This window comes from Corvus moneduloides, chromosome 11 (assembly GCF_009650955.1).
Source record: "Corvus moneduloides isolate bCorMon1 chromosome 11, bCorMon1.pri, whole genome shotgun sequence".
NCBI classification, from domain to species: domain Eukaryota; kingdom Metazoa; phylum Chordata; class Aves; order Passeriformes; family Corvidae; genus Corvus; species Corvus moneduloides.
Window position 1 is genome coordinate 15,011,516 of NC_045486.1, and position 17,464 is coordinate 15,028,979.

The window sequence follows — 17,464 nt, forward strand, 5'->3', positions numbered from 1 at the left end:
CAACAAAGAGCCCAGAAATGCAGAAACCTGTTTTAACTGAAGAGTGAGGCATAATCCAGAGAACGCTGTTATCACCTAGTTTGCAATTCTGATTCTCATAAGCTTCTCCTGATGATTTTTTACCTTCTTTAATCAAACCTGACTCAGAGAATAATGACATCAACCCCCACTGCTGCTGTTCTCACTATTATTAGCATTGTCCCTCAAAAGACTATTAATGAATAACTGGTGGTAGCTGTCAGCTCAAGAAATCAAGTGTTACACACAGTTGTAGAGACAATGTGTCTGTGTGCCTTCTTTAGGTAATGAAATCCTGAAAGACCAACTGGAGTTAGAGAATGATCTGAGGAGTTTGTGCTGTTTCTTATGGAAAGCAGCTTGCAGCAGTGTTCCCCAGGGCTGCACTTCTATTAACACCATTCCAGGAACCCCACAAATCATACATACTCCAGGGAGCCTGAGAAGTAGGCGCAAGGCCCCTGATATAATGCTGTTGTGTGTGAAAAACAGAAAACAAAATGACAGCAAAGGTAGGTATGATGCACAATAATCTCTGTGAATCAACATCATTTCCACACAGTAAAGCAAAGGAAAAGTGGGAGGATTTCAGACAAAGCAGGTGAACTTTTGAGGCATAAGCGTTTTGATTCAAAGATCATAAGGATGAGAGAAATACAGCTCTCACAGTGACAGGGAAGCACAGGAGATCAAATGAAGGCCTGTACCCCAACTTTGGTGACAGCAGTGAGTTAATTTGTTGCCGGTATAACAGGTTTGAAGGGTCTGGCTTCAATGATTCTGCCAGAGCTATTAACTCCCTGTAGGCAGGTCTAAACAAACACTGGTTCAGTAGCTGACTCAGAGTCACAAAAGAAAGGACAATGATTTCACCACTGATCTTTCTTTCAATAGACCAGATTGGTCAAACAATATCAGCTGAAAAGGATCTCTGAAGTCACCTGATCCGACTCCCTGCTCAGAGCAGAACCCTTTTGGAACAGGTTGCTCATGGTCTTGCACAGTCAAGTCTTCTCCTTCTGCAAAGATGCAGATTTCATTTTCTTGATGGGGAAATGGGGCTCAACTTCATGAGGCTCATATCAGTGGATGTCTGTAGGCTGTTAACATCCCTCTGCACATACATCTTGTTTTATCTTTTTAAATATATGCATACCATTTTTACTTAGTTCAAATTAACACTCAGCTAATCTCAGGCATGGGAAGATGTATGGTGGAGCTAAAGGGATTACAGTTCCTTCCTCTTTAGCATTACCTGGTCACACGGCAGAAGAGAGCCACACATCCACCCACATGCTAATTGCATCTGACTGGAATCAGGCAGAGGCAATTTCTGGAGCCAAATCCTTGTCTAGTGTAAAATAGCAAGGCCTATTCAAGATGAAACAACTCCTGCCATTTTAGAAAAGCTAGAGATATAATCCAAAAGGCATCTTAAAAATTTGTTTCTGCTTTCACTGAAATCAAAGGAAAACTCCACAGGATTGTTACTTCCATCGCTGCAACATCAGGTACATGCAGTCAGGGAATGGGCACTTCAGTTCAGATTCATATCTAGTCCATACATTATTTGTTCTGTGGTAATGTCAGAAACATTTTGGACAGCATCTGTTCACACAGGAATGCAGACATCCAGCATCAAATGACTTACAGGCTAAAATATTAATGCCTACAATATCAACTAACACTGCTTTACTACGAGCTAAATTTTCTCACTCTTTGAGGCTACATTCTTTTCCCACTTACAATACAAAACGCACTGTTTCTTCCCCCTCAGAGGACAGTGGCCTTCCCTCAGCCAGGGTATATAAAATAAGGTGTTGTTAGAGTGATCACAGGGGTCAAAGTTGATGGCAGTGCTGGAATGGCACTGCCGTATCGACCATCTTGCTGACAGTGTTTTTCCTTCTCAAACCTTCAACTTTTCCACACCTCTAAAAAGAAGGTAGCCCCCAGAGAGGAGTCCTTCCACCCCACTGAACAACTCACTTAACTGCACAACTTCTAAGCCATAAACCACTTGAGTAATCCCACTGCTCAACGCAGGATAAAAGGAGAAAATAGCATTAAAGATTTAAAGTAAAGAACACAGCAAACTCAAATGATAGCTGCACCATTCACGTCATTACAGCTAAGGGTTTGTCAGCACTTTCATTATAATGCTCATTCCTTTGCTGTCGCTCCAGGCTAAAATGTGGCAGAGCATAAAACTTAAAGCCCAGACAGACACAATAAGAACAGAGCAAAAAGGAAAGCAAAGGTTTCAAGGACAGCATCCTAAGATACCTTTACGTGTCAGGAACAAAGAGTATCTTACAAAGCGTGATGCAAGAAGTTAAGCTAGGAAAACTATCTCTTCTCTCATTAGGATGGTGTCATAGAGAGGGGCTTGAACTGAAGGCTCAGTGACACAGATTGTTATGAAATACTATGAATCCAGAAGGGTAAGTATTAGTATGGTAATTTCAGTTAAATTTATGTTTCAGTGCAAGGGAAGTCAATAAGTTAGAAAGAAAAGGCAGACCACACACAAATATTACATCTGAACAGAAGAGATCAGACTTCATTTTGGGAATGTAGGAAAATGTGTCTGCTTGGACTGGTAAGTGCCACTGACATGAGGGATTGCTCTCAAGCACTGTAGAGTACCTTTCTCCCTGCCTCCTTTCAGCATTGAGATTGTTACTCTAACAGTCCAAATGTCCAAAATACAAGAAGAAAAGAGGACTAAGCATAGGATGAAAATACCTCTCATACTCCAGTAGTAACCCTTACACTGTTGGCATGAATTACTTGCCTCTCAATTCCATCCCCTCAGCTCCTTTGTCCACCTGGCATCCATGTGGATACAGAAAAACCCAGAGTAAAGGACTGAGACCAGAACTGAGCTATGACAGAGGTCAGAGAGGCTTGGGATCACTTCTTGCAGTAACAGAGACAGCTAATGCTAAGTGTAAACAGATTACAGTATTAATTACTACTTTTCATGGTTTTATTAAGTTTTTCACAGGGTTGGTTAGTAGAAGATTGTAAGAACAACACAGATAAAGTTACTGTTGCACAGATTTAGTGCATTGGATGGTTTAATCATTCCCCATCTTTGTCAGTTGGTGCTGTGGGACTTAACAAAAGACTTTTTAATTTTGTTTCAGCATCAATGAAGATGCTTATCTTTAAAACACAGTTAGAGATGAACTGCACTATCTATACAACATATGATTGCTATTATTATCTCAGTAAATTTTTATGAGGATTTGAAGAACTCCAGTAAGTGAAAAAAGAGCGTGCTTATTTTCCCTGTTCAGAATTAGTTATAACAAAGACTGTAAAATAACAACTATATAGGTCACCTAATCCCACTGACTTTGTTAGGGTCACATCTTCCTTGACTTTCTAAATGAGTGAAGGTTTGGACTGTGATATTCTCCCAGCAGCTTTTGAGGGAGGCCAGCTGTGTATCCTTCATAATACACGTTCAAGTGTTTGAGAAAGTCTAGTGCATCATTCCTAGAGCAGGGCTACTGCTGAACAGTAAAAACTACATTGTGCTCATCTTAGAAGAGCTCTGATGGCTCTAAGAAACAGAGAATTAAAAGCAATGTTAAAACAAACACCTGCCCACACAACATCAGTTTAATTTGGTAGCAAAGGCACTGTAGTAATTAACAATGCTGCTGCCTAAGAACCACAGCTCTGTCATAAGTTTATCAGGTCATGTATGCCTGTTATAATACAAAATTTATTGTCATTTATCACAGAGCAGAGGTGGAGCTCCACTCACCTGCTTGTCTGTGCTGTCAGGGAAGGGCACGCTGCGTGCATAAGACACAGGTCACACATTCAAAAGCATTTTCCTGGCACTCAGTCTTTGCCTTTGTGCAAAATGCTGATGCTTTTGAGATTCAATGATTTAGCATGTCACTGCACTGGTGTAACAGATGGCACAGGAGAGTGGAATGAATGAACAATGACTGAGGCACCGTGTTCCACTTTGTTCAGTGTGCCATCTTTCAGCACTCCTGATACAAGGCATCTATTATTCACTCTTTAAATCAATCTGCTCCCTTTGGTTAACACTACCCAGTTAATAGTGAGATACATCTTTTGAAGAATTAGGTAAAACGTGAGTGCAGCATTAATTAATGGGAGAAAAGTCAGGAGTTTTTAAACCTGAGGTCCTTATTCCCCTCTAACAGGATCCCAGAACACTGAGTACTGTCTTCATTGTGTATCTGACCACACAGCTCCCTGAATCCAATCCAAGCATTTCCTACTCCTTTGCTCCCACAACTCCTCTGCAAAGCACAACCCTCCTGTGCCACTGAAGCCCCAGCCAACACCTGAAGCCAGGTTTTACAGGGGGTTGAGCATTTTTGGGCTTAACGTAGACTTTGCGATTTATACAAAGATAAAGCAAGACAAGGAAAAATTTATAAAAAGTAAGAAAAGGAGAGAAAAGGTTGAAAGTCTTCAAAGCAGCATTCTCATGAGTGGCCATTTTTATCTCCTCACTAGGCACAAGGAGCAAAGACGGTGGATTAATAAAACCTGTTCTTACCCACAGGTAAATAGGAAATAGCTGCAATATGAAATGCAAAGGATAACCTCTGCTGTCCTGCAAGTCAGAAATCATTGATATCCAGCAACATTTTGTCAGACCTTGGGCAGCTGTTTCACATATTTCAGTGAGTACAGAAAGGAAAGAGTGATACTCTTAAATACCTGTCTGTATGTTAACATGGGAAGTGGATGTATCAGGTAGAAAATAAATTATAAGCTCTTCAAGTGTAAGTATTAAAGCATCAAGTTATGAAAAGCACTGCAGCACTCTACAGTAACACGTCAAACATTACAGTCTAAAAATGTTACAGAAATGTTTACATAACCGGATCTAAGGACATAATCCAATGCTCATGGACTTCAGTGAGACTAAAAATCTCTATGCAACTTCCTTTTTTCTTTAATAATCCCTTGGAACTGTAAAAACAGTTCTGTGCTATGTGTTTGGAGACCAAGGGTTTTCTGCTGATAAAAATCCCGGAAAAGCCATTATTTTCTGAAGCTACTGCTGTCTCCGAAGGTTAATTACCACTGGCTTGATTTAGTTTTAAGGTGAAAAGAAACATGGGTTTTTTTGGTCTTAATTTCCTTTGATTTTAACCAATGTGTTACTGAAAAACAGTTTTTATGTGTTACACATTTCTTCTCATCTAACAGCTCTCCTGCTTTGATCATCAAGACTGCAAGAGGAAGCACGCTGTGTAATAAGGACACAGATCCTACTTCAGGCAGCAGTGTGGCAAAACACGCTTAGAGAAATAAATTGCCTATCCTTTGGGAAATCCAGGCATTTCCAAGTTTATTTCCATCCATAGTGGATAAAAAATATCGAAACCCCAAAATGTTCAGTGAAATGTAGATTGCATTCTCTTTTAATTTGGGAATAGCAGCCAGGTCCTGTTGAAATATTTTTACAGTAATATTGAAATATTATAGCCCATACAGCTGAAAGTTTGCACAAGAAAAAATATCCAAATGAAAAATAGAACTATGGTGTTCAATTTCCTTTTTAAAACATTCTGAATGGTTTCCATATCAAGTTCTTCTTGACAGATTTTGAATTACATATTTTTCAACAGTAAAAATAACTTTTCTCTATAGCTTACTGGAAACTTTAAATTTTATCAGCTTTCAAAGAAGCATTAAAATAAGATAGAACCACTGAAGCTGCCCTGACTTTCAGGAATGTGTCTGGACTTGCACATATTTTATAAATTGCACAACCTGTGTCTGTGATCCATATCCAGGGAGACAGAGAAAAAAAAGAGAATAGAAACAGCTGCTACTATTTTAATGTCTATATCAAATTCATAGAATATGAAGTTTAAAGGTGTTTGAAAGCTAATACAGTGGCATTTTCTAAACTCAATATTTTATATTAACAGGAAAAGTCATTACAGTAACACTCTTGACAAGATATAAACAAATACGTTTTTCTACAAGATTCATCCTTGTGGACTGCTAAAAACACCTAGAAGTTGCTTTAATTCCAAAGACAGCTTCCACATCACCTTTTTTTTTTTACATAGTTTCAAAGCCTTAAATGACCTCCAGCCAGTCAGAAACACGTCAAATTATGCAGTACCTATTGCTGTACTGTTCTCCCAACCCCAGATTTTTTATTGGAATTCTGAGCAAATAGAAGACATTCAAGCATGAAGTCTGGGCAAGGTCAGCATGCTCTCTGCCTGGGCTGGAAATGATGTGGGAACTTCCACTTGGTTGGTCTCAGTGCAGTTTCAAAACAGTGCAAAAGAGATTTGAGGGAAGCAAGGTCATGGGGAACACTCGTCCTTAGCTCTGCAAGGTGGGAATCCTCACAGTGAAAGGCATTATCAGCTTCTCCTGCAATGCATCCAAACTCATAGCAGGGAAAGCCTGGTACATCCAGGGATATGTAACAGCACCAAAATGACCTGATGGTGGATGCTGCATCCACTGTTTCATTCCTGCCCAAGCCCACCTGTGGCAAGAGGAAAAGGAGCCAGTTTCCTGCAGAATGCAGGGATAGAGCCATTCCACCCACTTGTGCACAGAGAGTGACAGAGCAGAGCAAGTGCCTGTGAGTCAGGTTGAAATACAGATACTTGTCCTCAAATGCATGAGGTAAAATGAAATTGTTCACAATAGCTTTGCAATTGTTTGCCCAGTTCAAAAGTTACATTAATTTCTTCCTGAAGGTCATTAGATTAGTTCTAAGTGTAACATCTGTGAAGTAGATAGGAATTAAAGTGAAAAAATCAGGAGCCAGAATAACCCTTTGCTAGTATATACTTGGAGATTGAAAGCAATTTAACCTCTGCCATCAGTGTGGATGTGCAGTTGTAAAACTTCTCACATCCAACCCTGTAACACATCCTAAACCAACACCATCTTAAGGCTGATCCCTCAGCTGTAGAAAAGGGCTGGTTTAAAGGCATCTTTGATCCCCTGACAAAAAGATCTTGTTGGAAAAAAAAAAATAGATGCAGGTCAGGACTTGGAAGATAATAAATTCAGTGGAAAAATAGAGCCTCCTAGACTTTGACAGGTCCTTCTCATACATATGGAGTGGCTGTGCATCATAAAATGTATCAGTCAGCATGTCAGTATTAATGAATAATGCGAAATACAAGGGAGGAGTCAAAACCTGGGAGCAAAGGACAATGACAGCTTCGATGACTTCTATCTCTCAAGCTATAGGTGCGCTTTCCAAAATATCAGAATTAAAACTGAGTTACAAAGTCTACTGTGCATGGTACAAGTCCTGTGCAACATCAAATATAAGGAATCCATAAAACTTGCTTCTCTGGAACTAAGGATCTTTATATATGCTGCTGAAACACCTGAAAATGTGCATCCAGTCAGTGTGAACAACCCAGGATGAAATAAAACTTCAGCTTCTTTTGCAAAAACAAAATACAGCAACTCCAGTGGTTAGTGAGGTACAGGAGCTGCAACAGTGACCACTGTGATGAACAGTACTGCAGACCTTCCCAAAGAGAAAACTGGCCCCACCATCTGAAAGGTTGCTGAATTCAGTGTAATTCTTTATCTAATTCCACTCAACCATTTAATTTTAATAAAAGCATTCTAAACAACATTTAATAACATTTTAGTAAAGAGGTTTTTATAAAATAAGAAAGGAATCATCATCATTTTTAAAGTATCATTACTAACCCCTTCTGTCTCAAACACTGAATACTCCTTTAAATAAATTTTTAAAATGTGTTTATGGGACCACGGGGTCCTGCTTCTCCTTTACCTTTAAGAACAGTTCAGTTTTGCTATTCATATGGAAAATGTTCTAAACTGACTGAAGGTCAAACCTGCTAAAGCCCAAAGAGGATCTGGTCTGTGTTGCCCACACCCTTTTACAGACCCAGATTTCTGGTCTGTAACAAGAGGACAGTGCCATGTCAGTTGACATGACAGTTTCAGCCCTGTTCTTTAACACATTTTGGTCCTGGCGTGAGTCAGTTGTCTTCATTATGAAAAATTCCTTTTCTGTGCTGTTTACTGCTTTAATATTCTAAAATTGTTGGATGGAACAACAGCAAAACTTCCCTACCACAAACACCTCAAAAGAAGGGGCAGGTGTTTAGTCAAGGAAGAACTAACAGACATCAAAATTTATCATTTAGGTCTCTGCCTATTATATATGAATATCTAAAATGATAGTTTCTTTCTTTGTTCCATACACATTTCATAGAAAACAAAGCTTCATGATTTTAAAAAAATTCAAAATGTAGCAGAAAAGTTCCATATGAAACTAAAATATAAATTATTTTTAAAACTAAAAAAAGGAGGATTTTTAATTCTTTTCTATGACCATACCATGAAATACAGTCATATACATTAAAACTAGAGTTACCAAGCCAGGACCCCAGTTTTATTACAGTTGCTTGTAATGAGGGTCACTTCAAATTAATCTTCATCATATTAAACTATTCAGGACACTAAAACATGGAGCTAAAACTAGGTTTCCTTGAAAACAAAACAAAACAAAAAATCAAACAAAAACCACAAAAGCTGCAACAGAGCTACGATGCTGTGTAGAATAATGTTTTAACACTTGTTAAAGTGCTGAGTTCTGAAGGAAGCATGTAGTGGAAAGGAGTACCCAAAACCAGGAGTGTGCCTCCTCCCTACTCAGCAAATCCTGGCATTAAAACTGACTATCAGTAATACCTAGGAAATACCTGTGCATACCTTTTGTGTACTAAGATGTCTTAGATGTGCTGCCAGAATTGGTCCTAACAAAACAGAGTTAGACCCAGCCATCAAATCTGCCGACCTTCCAGTTTCACAATTTATACAGTAGTATGCTTTATGTACCAAAACAGAAATCATCTGATAAGACATTAGAGTAACAAAAAGCCTGTGCTTTTTTTTTTCAAATTGCTGAGAATGACTATGGTACAAAGCCTCTCTTTTCAAAATAACAGCTGCTTGTACCCTGCAGGAAAGAGAAGAAAAGCTGGGCTTTTGGATTCCAGCAGGGGTTCAGCAAAAGGGATAAAGAGCTGGCAAATTTCAGAACGCTGCCATAACACATACCAGCTACCAGGAGATCTTGTCTTTGCAAAACAACAGCAAAAATTAGGGGGGGGAACAGGGGGAGGGTGTAATGGTGTGACTTGAACTGACAAATGAGGTGTTGATTCCAGACCATATGTATTGAATTCTCCCCCAGAAACCGAAAGAACAGTCACAGAGTCCATCTGGTCTCTGTGCTGCAGAATAAAGCCTCCTTTGCTCAGAGCATTCAGTGCAGCACATGTATGAGATTCAACCTCACCTTCCTGCGATTATCTTAGTACATTCCCCAGCAAGCTTGTCTTACCCACTTGACAGCTGCCGAGTGATCTGGGCTGAGCCCAGCGCTGTCCCTGAGCCAGTGGCACGTTAATGGACAGCAGCACCACACAAGATGTGACAGGGCAGCCGAGCACAGGGTTTATCTTGCATTTCTTCCACACACTTCCTGAGCCACTGCACAAGTGTCAGCACTTAGAGGAGCTGATTCTCCCTATCTAAGCAGCCTTGCTAAGGCTGTGACAGGGATTCCTGTTCGAAATGTTATTCTGCATTCCAAACCAGGCCAAGATTGCATTAACTGAGGAAGAAAAGGGTAGTCAATAACTCCTCTGAAATTATGCCATATCTTCACTTGAGGAATGACTGGATCTAATTCACTGAGCTCTGTGATCCAAGAGAAAGGTGTGAGAGAAAGGTTGGTAAGCAACTGAGAATATATGCCCTGTATTTCCTTACATCTCTTTTGCCATTAAATATACCAAGTAATTAGTGCTTTATTATAAAATACTGGTGAGGCTGCCTGAATAGTCTCATAGTTATTTAATAAATTACTCAGCAAAAGAGTGAATTTGGCCAGGCATCCACTGGTGAGGAGACTGCTAATTAACTGATATCCAGGCAGGCAGCAATTACCCTTCGCCTCCCAGACAAGAAGAATCTCTCTATTCCAAATATGTGTTGGGAAAGAATTAAGAGCTATAAAATACACGTCTCTTCCAGTAGGAAGCGATTTGGAACGGCATAGCAATCAACCTAAAGATTTCAAATGATGTGAACTAAACACAAAACAAGATAAAATAAAGATTCTGTGCTTTATGAAGGGAGTGAACTGACTTCAGAAATACATTTCCAGCTGGGACCAGATTGCAAATGCCTTTATTCACTCTGCAGGAGCGGTTATTCACGCGAACAGTTCCCTGCAAAGCCAGGGAAAAAAACCCACATGAGCATGTATCACAACTGTGAACATGCAGCTTGCCATCTGACCTCCAAAAGCAACAGAACCTTGTGAGGCTTTTACTGAAAATACCATAGGGTATTATACCTTGGGGTTGTGTTTATTTTCCTTAGACATGATTTTGCTGTCATTTCATATATTATGTTTTAGGAGGAAATTAGCTGATTTAATATTAATTTATGGGGAGCTTTTCATTCTTACACATTTGGTCAAATTTCCAGGCTGGTGTCTCAGCAACAGATTTGTAGCAAACAGGATGCTGGGATTTATCAGGCTTGCACTCATTTTGGCTTTTTGGATGTCCAGCCATAAGGCAGACTTGCCATGGCCACCTGGGGCTGAGGCTCTGCTGGTGGGCACCCATCCACCTGCACATCACACAAGTGTGGGCACAAAGGCAACCAAGAGACTCCCCATGGTGAGTAGGAAGCAGGGATTCGTGGAAGAGTGTCCAAACAGCTCTGCATCCTCAGTTTAATGACCCACGTGGGAAGGGATGCGTTTAGAATCGAGCTGTTCTGATAACAAGAGTTTTACATAAAGGCTGAAAAAGAAACGTAAGAAGTATAATTGGTGCCCTAAGGGGAAAATTTCAAAAGCACATATAAGATTTAAGCGCCAAGCTGCAAGAAGCAGTTAGAGCTAATATCCAAAACTGGAATCCAAGCCCAGAACTTCGATCTGGCACCCAAAGCAGTCAGGCTAAATACCAAAGGTCAAGAGCCCAAGCCAGAAATCAAGATACAAGCCAAAGGTTAGGACTGAAATAGGCACTGGATGCAAGCCAAAGGTCACCAAATGAGCGTTTTCAAATAGCCACACACCTCAACTATCGAATAGTCAGTGAACAGATTTAGATGCTCCCTTAAACAGCACTGGTGTTAGCACTGGGATTATTCCCAAGCTGACCACAGCCACCACGGCTGTGGACTTGCTGAAAGGGTCAGCCCAGCCACCAGTCCTTACCAGCCACCACCGAGGTCAGTCTGAGTCAGCCAGATCCAGACTAAAGCTGGGAACAGCTCCCCTGGATTACACAGAGGAGGGAAGCCCGTGACAGCCACACATGCAGCTGCAAAGTTTCCCATTGGAAAAATTAAGATATGCACATTTGCAAAGTTCCCTCTCTTGCATAAGCTCAGTGGAAATGCAAACAAAGACAGATCCAGATGAAAGACAAGAAAAAAAATGGGCCCCAGAGAGACTGTAGAAGCCTCAAAAATCCCTGAACTAACACAAGATCTCGTTACAGATCTACATTTCAGTTGCCTTTCTCTATTACCTTTTTGCTGATTATAACAGAAGTCCTGCTGCTACTGTATCCCTTTGCCTACACACAGACAAGCAAGACATTCGCCTTTGATAATTTCACAAGGTAAACATTTTCTAGTGTTAGCTTATTTATAATGAGAAACGGGTAACAAAAGTATCAAAAACAACCTTCTAATGTATAAATTAAAATAATAAATTCATACTAATGTCCCATTATATGCCTCATTAGCACATCCTCTGGAGAACACTTGATGGTTTTGGGAGCATTTCAAAAACCAGTACAATGCAGCTTAAAACTGCAATTAAGAGAAATCTTAAATAATCTCAGTGAAGAGTTTGCAAAGATCCCATATACCAGAATATGCTTTTGCAAACATTAGTAATTAAATTCTGACTAGAGATGCAAATGAAAAATCAACTTAAAGAGAGAGAAAATAGACAATTCCTTTATCTTCCTCTGATTTTTTTCAAGGTTATAAAGAACTGATGGGGATTGAAGCAAGTTTACTAAGTCTCTCTGTCCTGCTGACATGATAGTAATAAAATACACTTGTACAATTACCTTCATTGATATATATTTTTTTCTTTCTCTGAGTCTTTGACAAAGTGCCCCTATTCTGGCAGTCATGCTTTCCTGGTAGAGTCAGCGTTTCAGTTAGTAACTTTCACTTGCAGTGGATTTCACTTAGTGAGTCTTTAATTGTTTAAACTCAAACAAATAGTTACTACCCTTCAAACCTCTCAGCAGTTGGCTTGGTGCCACCAAGCCACAGACAGCACTTTGCAGAAGTGCGACCACTAAAGAAGCACCACGAAGTAGGCAAGAGCCTATAAAAGGAATATCTGAGGCTGGATAAATGTAAAAATCCTGATATTAGACAATACTAGGGGGATTTTCTAAAGGAACAAGAATAACCCTTTTAACTTAAGCATTCCCCACAGCTGTTTGTAAGCCAACAGCATTGCCTGGCTCTCGTGTCACAGAAGCTCATGAATCACATAATGGCCCTGAAGTGCTAAATCTTCGTTTGCACAGCCCACTTGGCTGGCTCCCCACTACAGCTGGAATTTAAGACCAAGTCCAAAAAAAAACCAAACACCAAAACAGACTATAATGGGAGAATCTTACCAAAACATATGCCCATGTTATTACAGTCAAACAGTCCCCTTCCCACACAAATACAGTATAAAGACATGCCTGGTTTTGTCTCCTAGGCCTTCCCTTCGCCTGAGCTCCCCTGTTACTCCTGTGTGGACACTCGTGCTACCAAGGGCAGGAGGAAGAGCCTTTCCCTCAGCTGCCTTTCCAGGCTCTCCCTCTGTACCCAGCTTACCTCCTCCTAATAACCACCCCCTGATTATTCACATAACAAATCCATCATGAAAACAGAGCTGATCAGAATTTTTCTTAATCTAGTAAAAGATGCCAGTTTTATCTCAGAGTGAAAATATTTACAGAGGCAATGCTTTGCTCTATCTTTTGGTAGCTGGTTTTGAGCATTTTTCTGTTCTGGTAAATGGTGGATTCTGGCCACTGCTGCCCTGTAGGACAGCTCAGCATTTCTGGAACTCAATTCCCCTGGGTGACAGGTCTTTTTCATCATGGAAGTGTCAAGCTTCCTAACAATGCCCCGTCTCTGTCTGAGCAATGTCAGGCGCACACAGGAACAGGGAAAGGCCAGCATGGCAAGCTTCACCTCCCCATTCCTGATTTCTGTGCCAGCTGTCAGCAGCCACAGATTGCACTCAGGGGCAGAGGAGGAGCTGGGCAGGCAGGCAGGCACTGTGTCACTCCGGGACTGCAGAGCCCAGCTCAACCTGCCAGCTCTGGAAGGCATCACACCAGAAGGAAAAAGCAAGAGGAGATGTGGTCCTTCAGCTGTTTGTGCATATGTGCATTGTTTACACTGCAGCTCTCAAAGTCTGTTACATTTGTTTTGAAAATCACATGGTTTGTACAGACTTTAGACGAGGTAGTAATTCTGAAAATGAGAACTAGTTGTACTGACCATGAGAGTCTTGAAAGAACCTATTAGAGCCTGTCATGAGAACTGGTACTCAAGCGGTCTTGAAATAATTATTTGAGATTATTACAATCTATTGGAGAGCTGTTCATCAGCTTGCCAATCCCTACCTGACAAAATATAGCACCCCTACACAAGTTCTTTATAGTCAGCATTTCCATGCACTAATTCCACATGGAAAAGTAATTTTATTGTGATGCACTACGGGGAAAAAATTCTTGTATGAATGCAATGGATGGTTTCAACACACAACTTATTAGTTATTTCTCTTTTCCCTTGAAAACACGCCAAAGCAAGCAACCTAATTTGCAGACTGACATCCCAAGTTATACTTATTTTCCAGATGAAAATTCAATTAATCTGTGCACAGAATTCTATAGAAAATTCTGAAGGAAATAGTTGACTGCCATTTCTCTTTACACACATAACTGCACACTACACGTTCGAAATTAATTAAATAAGATGCTGCTGCTTTTGTTCTTTAATAACTCATTACTATCAGATCATTTATTTTCTAACACCAAGGTCAAGGGACATGAGGTCCCAAAAGCAAAAGGCTGCAATTGCACTTCCACCACAGCCCTTAAGGACTGAGCTCCAGCCCTGTCTTAGCTAAACTCTGTTCCACTTTGGTTGTAAATTACCACAATACTGTGTGTGAATGCTGCTTCCCCCTTGAAATGCCCTTCCTATGCCACTCCTCACACATCTTATCCACAGGGCTCCCCTGAGGATCTTCATCACACAACTTTATGGCTCTTTTCTGAGTGACTGCAGCAAAGGAATTCTCCATCAGCCAGAACTTAATTGGAGGAAAGAGGCCAAATAAGAGGTTAGGATCTCAACCAGTTTATTTCCTTAGTCATGATGTAAAAGAGCTTCACTTTTCACCAAGTATGGTGACTCCTCCCCACCTCTCCCAACCTGCCTTCCTCACCCCTTGCAGGAAGGCCATCCAAAATGAGTGGCTCTACCTCAGAACTTGATTTCAAAGCATAAACACATTATGGATTCTTGACTGCAACTGACAGAGGCAGAATTTAGCACATGACACACATTCAATCCACGTGGTTTATGTCACTGAATACTCTTGGACAAGATACACCCTGGAGAAAGCTGCCAAAGCAAAGAGCAAGGGATGTGTGTGCCCACAGCAGGAATTAAGGGATGCTGTGCTCCAGGCTCTCATTACACCTGTGTTTGTTCCTGTTTCCAGCAGGAAGATGAGACCCGCAGAAGGTGTTGGCTGGCACTGAGAGGCTTCAGGACATCCACCCAACCAGAGCAGAGCTCCAAGCCTGCTTCTTTGTCCTGGTGACAGCACCCAATGCAGCTGCTGCCCTCACCTTCCAACAAGGTTCTGTGATCCTTCAGCATCCCACCAGCCCTTCCCCGGATGAAGGAAATATCACCAGAATGCCTGCTGCTTATATTGTTCCTAAGAAAGTATTTCAATAGAATTTATGATGATGAGTGAATACATTGCACTCATTTATGGATGGGAAAATGAAGGTACAGAGAGCTGCAGTGGTTTAATAACCTTAGAAATGAATGCAGGTTTGCTGATTCCCATTCCTCTGACACTGGAAAACTCAAGAAGCATCAGAAGCAGCCCAAACCACCAGGCTGTTTTACTTTCTATTTGTTTCCAGTCATGTCTGAAAAGCTCTAGAAGCTATTTACTCTCAGAATCGTGTTGCATCTTCCTTATTAGTACTGCACCACATCAAGTAAAGCCTATTGAAAAATACACATTTGCTCATAAAAATTAATCTAACCTATTTTAGAGATTATTGCTCTGATATGTGCATATTTTGCAAGAAGATAAAATATTTTAAATAAAACATTAAAATAAAATATTAAATTAAAAATAAAATACTGAAAAATAGAAATAATATTAATAAAAATATTAAAACATTTAAAAGGAATTCTGACTTGCTATTTTACAGCCAGGCTTCAGAGATAAAGCAGCATAGAAACCTACATTTTAAAATTTATGTGACGGCCCCAGTATTTAAAGGGCCAGACACCTGGAGGCATCAAAAGTGGCTCAGGAAAGAAAGGATGCTTCAAGAAGACAAAAATATAAGTACACAATAATGCCATAAAGCTGACACAGTGTATTTAAGGTAGATCACTCAGTAATTAAAAATTGGCTGAGTTAAAAACTAACATGGTTCTACTAAAGTAGCTTCCTCAAGGCTCAGGGTTACTACTACGATGCACAATTACACCTGATGTATTTCTCAATTCTGTACAGAGCAGGACCTTGCTAATCTAATTATCTCTATTTTTTTAACTGTATAAGGAGACCTAGGGGAACAGGCTACTCTGCTTGTAATAGTAATTGAGTATTTTTTTCATAATGTTATTATAGCAATAAAACAGCAACTACATGCAAAATGAAATAAGCATTTGAAAATCACTGATTGTGCACTTTTGCTACTGCAATATTTTGTCCAATGAATATTTGCAATGGAGTTCATTTTCAGCAATGAGATTAGCACAATCTAATATATTCAACAGCAGGCCTTGAGGCTACAGCCAGATAAAATATCCCAGAAGTGGCTAAAGATGTATGTTCAAAGCCCAATGTAACACATTAAGCACATCAATCAATAAAAGTTCAGCTGCACACCTGCATCTAATGAACTTACAGAGGCTGCCATCACTGAAAGGCTTGTATTCAAAAAGAAGTTGTATTTTAATTTTTCTACAAATTTACTTAAGAAAAATATATTGCTGGATATTATGCAAAATGCAGATTCCCAGGAATAACGTTTTCTCTCTAGCTCTGATTTATGTCAATGATAAACTTCTCTCTTTACTTTGTCAGTGACAGATTATAACCAAGGGTGAATGTGATATAATTTTTGAGCTGAACCTCTGTGCCCTAGTTAAAAAAAAATCATTTTACCTGTCTAATTTCACTACCTACCTTCGTCAGAGAAGAGCTGTCATATTTTGATGCAAATTCCAGCAATTTTACATGTTTCAAGCTGGCAGGCAATGTCTTCCTAGAAAAACCTGCCACCCTTCCACAATCTCCTGTGAAATGGCAAACCAGGTTAGAAAGATAGAGGAGATTGGATTACCTGTCTGCACCAGATCATTGTTTCTAGGAGATAATCCATAAATGATTAATCCTTCTAATGTTATTGAGCAATGCAAGGAGGGCTGCCTGTGACCTATTTCACCCTCTTACACTGTTATTGTGGGAGTAGCTTTACTGTATAAATCAAATTGAGTAATTTCATTCTTTTGTTTTTATCGAATTGTAACTGTAATTTTATGATTTTTCTCTGTTTCTTTTAATATTATTTTAGCATCTCTTGGAAGGACCATAACTGCTGGTAACACTCATATCCAAAATGTCAGTGGACACATAGGTGGCTAACTATGTCATTTTCCTTGTACTTTATTAAGTTACATTATTTCAGAAAGTGCTGTTGTTTTTAATGTTCTGTGCTTCACATTTTCTAGACGATTTTTCCAATTGTATAAGGAGAAAAAAAAAGAAAGAAAAATGAAAGTCATCCATTCCTTTACAGAATCATTACTGCAATTATTTCACAACAAAGAAATTTCTAGTTAAATTCACATTTCAGTATTGCAATGGCTGAGAAACTCAGATGCTATGAAAAGTCGTTCTGTGCTATCTCTGTTTTATACAGAGCATGGAAAGAGGAAAAAATCCCACACCTACAGCTGGGTAAGTCAGTAGTCCCAGAACAACCTTCCTAAACGTTGTCACTTCCATGTGATGATCCTGCTAAACTGGGAGTCCCTTTACACACCATCCTATCCCATCCATTTTCATTGTTTAGATTAA

General features: G+C 39.8%; 1 long non-coding RNA gene across 1 annotated transcript in view; it reads right to left on the reverse strand.

The window, feature by feature from the left end:
- LOC116449486 overlaps window positions 1-17,464 on the reverse strand; it is a 58,324-nt gene that overhangs the window by 7,203 nt on the left and 33,657 nt on the right. The gene's annotated exons all lie outside the window — the stretch shown is intronic.